The 4,897-nt window shown below is 38.1% G+C and overlaps 1 long non-coding RNA gene across 1 annotated transcript in view; it reads left to right on the top strand.

Moving 5' to 3' along the window:
- LOC101855424 overlaps positions 1-1,123 on the top strand; it is a 169,961-nt gene extending 168,838 nt beyond the window's left edge. The window contains exon 5 of the long non-coding RNA XR_220520.3: positions 1,004-1,123. This is a non-coding gene — a long non-coding RNA (uncharacterized LOC101855424). The remainder of the gene's footprint in view (positions 1-1,003) is intronic.
- Positions 1,124-4,897: the final 3,774 nt, after the last annotated feature.

Raw genomic sequence — 4,897 nt, 5'->3', positions numbered from 1 at the left:
CTTTCACCCAATACGAAAACTTTGATTTTTTGTTCTAAACCAGCTGGTCTCGCAACGCTCTATTCTGTTTTCTATTTTAATTTCAAGAGATTTTTTTAAACTTTTTTTTTTTAGATGGAAAAGCTTGGGTAGATCTAGAAGACAGAATATTTGATGGTTGTGGAGTGAGGCAGAAGGGGGGAGGCAGGCCGTGTACAGTGTGATCATTTCCTGCGTCATACATTCAGTCCTTCATTACGCAAGGTTTATTAACATTTTTATTGCACCTATTATTAATTGTTATTTTACTAAGCCTGAACAGAGTCGTTTCAGTCATTTTTTGTTTTCCAAAATGAAAGATTTACGGGATTCATACATTGTCGCTTTTCGAACATTTCCGTTAGAAAATAACAAAGACGACAAAAAAAACAAAAAACAAACAAAACAAAATCACAACCAAAAATTAAAATCAGTTTTGTGGTAAAGTTTCGATCAAAACTAGAGTTGTACAGAACACCTCTACAAAGCAAGTCTTAAATTACGTTCCACACTGTATCATTATTATTATTGTTATTGTTGTTGTTGTTGTTGTTTTGTTAATATTATTGTTTTTATTATTTTATTGTTTTTATTACTTTAATCATTATCATTATATTTATCATTGTCATTATTATTGCATTATATAGTACATATCCACGCTCTACAGTATGTTAGACTATGCACTTTAAAAGTATGCTTACTCCCAGCAGAGCCTTGGTCGGTCTCGTCTTTCCGGAAAGTATACAGCGCACTAAAACACTTATAAACTGAAAATAAAAATCTTTCGCAGCACAAACCGGGTACCTATTCCTTCTTTGGTGAAGTAACAAAAATTTGTGTAAAATCCTTTCTCAAGGAAACATCGTTGGGCCCTAATGGGATTCGGACCCTCTACCTTACGGTGAAAGTGTTACAGCCTGACCACTGGTCCACTCGTAATAATGACTGTCCTTTAATTTCTTGTTTTTTGTTGTTATTTCCGCAGGTTGAAAAGATCACACGTTGAAAGATTTTAAGGAGTCTTCACACAGTCACAATTGACACTCCACCGACTTACCAGGTTACGACAGCCAAAGGGAGACAACAGATATAACTAATAACGAAAGGAAAGAACTGATGCCACTTTTGCAAGGTACGCAATAAATAGCTATTTTGATTTATGTTATGCTCCGGTAGAGAATTAATATGATACTATTATTCATACAGAGATTATAATAATATTATGTTTTGTTTTACTTGTTTGTTTTGTTTTGTTTTTGTTTTTGTTTTCTTAACGATGAGTGATAGTCACATCCTTTTTGTCAATTGCAATCACGATTCTATCATTAGAGACTACATAATTGTTTAAGAACAAAATTTCCCCTACCTTTTATTTTTAAGGGATGTGATATTTACGCCCCCATCAACCCAATTTAGACAGTTTAGGACGCGGATTCAAACCCTTCCTGGCATGGAAGAGACTAAATTATACTGACGCAGCATCCCAGCGAAAAGACTGAGACAGTTGTATTCGATAAATGGTCGCTTTTGAGCACAAGAGAGCTATCCCGAAAAATGCTCTTTTGAGAAAATCGAAGGTAAAGTTTGTGGACCCTTGTTCAGTTTCTTAAAATAATTTAAAGGACAAGGAGAGTTTTCTCTATATCCAAACAATAAATAAACGCACCAATGAAACAAAACTTCACCTATAAGTAGGGCAATGTTTACTTTTGGTGTAAGAGTAGGTCAAGATCTTTTGGAAACCTCGAAATCTGGGTTAGCCACTTATCCTTAATAGCGACCAAATATTTTCCCCATAAGGGGAATCGAATTCTGGACTTCTCGTACATTCAACAGAGAAACACATATCGCTACACCACAGAAAGCTGTTCTTTTCTGTATGTGAATTATGAAATAGTGAGATTCCCCTCTCTTTTTAAAAAAGGTGATGGGTTCCTTCCGTCTCTCCTTCATTTGCATAATCAGTGCCTGCCAATCTGACTGATTTGGTTATTTTTAGTGAGCGGTGGTAAACATCCAGGTAGTAACAAGTCTCGTCTCATTTTATTATGCTCGGCTTGGAAATACGTGTTGGTGGGCGGTAGGAAATTGTTAGTCTCTTAATATGGCCAAAGTGGGCTGTAGCTCTAAAAATGTTGACAAGCACGCGTTGTACTAAACTGGATCAAAGGGGCTTTTCAAAATACGCAAACTGTATTTGCTTTTATGTCCTCAAACGGACGTTTGATTTAGATTTCATGACTATGTCCAATTGATTTCTTATTTTCATTTGAATAGATATGGTATCTTGTGTATTCTATCTCTACACTTTGAAGGACGCTTCAAGGAATCAACGATTCTTTTTATTCATAGGATGTGCATAATCCATTATCAATTCATCGACTGTGGTTATTAACGTGAAAGAAATGGTATTGTTTATACAAAGTGATTAGACACATTGAATAATACATAAATTCGTGATAATACAAATACGATTACTGTCACTTCTCTGATGCCATAGTTCGATGTGTATTGCGGCTAGCTGTCAAGTGCGTAAATATAATGGACATGAAAATGAATCAGCAAATAAATCACGTGAGCATAGATGTTTAAAGCCTCTGCGGGTAATAATTTAATTTTTCTTAGTAATAATAGATGGTAATGGTCCATTGTAATGAAGTGATGGCCTTCAAGTACATGAAGTATTGGAGACTCTGCCAAAAGATAGAGAGACGAAGAGAGAAGGAGAGAGAGAGATAGAGAGAGAGAGAGAGAGAGAGAGAGAGAGAGAGAGAGAGAGAGAGAGAGAGAGAGAGAAAAGAAAAAGCGGAAAAGAAATAGATAAAACAGGGGTGGAGATAGAAAAAAAGAGAGAGAGGGAATTAGAAAGAGGGAAAGGAAGAAAGAGAGTTTGTCAATTTTTTAATAGGACAAAAGAAGAGTCAAGAAGAAGAAGGGACGGGGACAGAATGATGACAAATAGGAAGAGTGAAAATTTGAAAAGAGAGGACATGGGATTGTATTGTGTGTGTGGGGGGGGGGGGGATGGGGTACTGTAAAGAATATTACAATCTGCCACTAAATGTCAGCACCGACTCAAATATTCAAAGATTCGGAATTTTACTGATTGATAACATTGCATAATGATATGTGTCACAGCCAGGTGGAATCAGTTTTGGGTCTTTGATGGCGTTGTAGGTATAATTCTAAATTATGTTCATTTTTCTAGCTTCTGGTGAAAAAAAAAAAGTATCCTTCTATCTGGAGTAGAAGTCAAGATATTTGCGATTGAATGAGGTGGGAGTTGCCTAGTTAAGTGTGAGAGGTTAAATTAACGAGAAAATTGTCCTCAAATTATTGTAATTTCCAAAGCTTGTGTGTCCACGGAAACGGCAAAATTTACATATTTTTGTGTCTTTGATCAACGTTTTTAATAAAAACATACCCAAATATGTGTTTTAAATGGATATTAAAAAGCATTGAACTAAAAGTTAAAAAATAAATAAAAATTGACCGACGGGTGGGAAAAAATTATGTTACGTTGGGTTCTTTAATTTTTATTACTTTGATTAGGGCCTGATTTCACCGCGCAGCGACTCATAATACACGGTTTGGAAAAATAATACGCTCGTCAAAGCACCACAGCACTGACTCAAAAAATGGGTTCGAGTAAAAAGGACCACCCGTCATTCACACACTTTCCTGTGATAAAACGCTGAATGTTGAAGGTAAAACAGGGTGGTTCTGAGGAAGGAAAAGGGAAGTGTGTGTGTGTGTGTGTGTGTGTGTGTGTGTGTGTGTGTGTGTGTGTGTGTTGGGGGAGGAGCAACCGCATTGTGTGTGAGACATCAACAGTGCCCACAACAGTCTAACGTAGTGCTTGTCGTTGTTGCTGTTGTTGTTGTTGTTGTTGTTGTTGTTGTCGTTGTTGTCGTTGTTGTCGTTGTTGTTGTTGTTGTTGTTGTTGTTGTTGTTGTTGCTAGCGATTCAGTAGCATCTGAGCGTTAACTATTCTGCCTGATACCATTCTGTAATAGCTGCATGTCTGTTCTAATTGTTATCTTGAGGAGTAGAGGCAGTTAGATGTGTGGTGTAGCTTGGGAAGAAAACATCCCTTCCGATCGGTTTCTACAGAAGAACAGATGATGTTACTCTGTCTCTAAGGGGTAGTCACATAGTGGGCAGGCAGCAGAATGCTTTACTCCAATTCAGTCGAGTGCTTGTTAATTTTTAAAGTTTAAGCATATTCTTTTTGTAGCTAGCGTCCAATTTTGTCAACTTAAAGTGGCTAACACTTCCTTACCGTATTTCCAAGCGGTGGTTCCCAAGTTCTCAATGCCCACCAAAATTATCCAATCTCCCACTCGTGAGCCATATCGCCCCCGGCTGGCAAGCACTGGTCACAAGTTATGTAAGATCTATACCAAAAGGGGGGGTTATAGGTAAGCCTGAAGAGTGCTATTGGCCGCCACGCGTACTTGACCATTGATTTCCTATTGGCAATGACCACTAGAGTGACTGATGGCTGAGCACTCTACTGACCTGCGTAGTCATGACTCCTCTCTGGATTTGCCTGGATCTCAAGGACCTGTTGTGTCCTTTGTGTCAATGGGAATCTGAGCTGACCACCTGACACTGATGCCATCTCTGCCTTTCTCTCTGTCCGTCTATCTCCCTGTCTCCCTCTCTCTCTCTCTCTTTTTCTCTCTTTCTTTATCTCTCTCTTTCTTTCTCCCTCTCTTTCTCTCTCCCTCTCTTTCTCTCTTTGTATCTCTATCTGTCTCTCTGTATCTCAATCTGTCTCTCTTTATCTATCTCTGGCTCGTCTCTGTAGTCTGTCTCTCTGTCTCTCTCTCACTGTGTCGCTCGCTCTCTCTCTCTCTCTCTCTCTCTCTCTCTC

This window comes from Aplysia californica, unplaced genomic scaffold (assembly GCF_000002075.1).
Source record: "Aplysia californica isolate F4 #8 unplaced genomic scaffold, AplCal3.0 scaffold00220, whole genome shotgun sequence".
NCBI classification, from domain to species: Eukaryota; Metazoa; Mollusca; class Gastropoda; order Aplysiida; family Aplysiidae; genus Aplysia; species Aplysia californica.
This window is presented reverse-complemented; position numbering and strand designations above follow the sequence as displayed.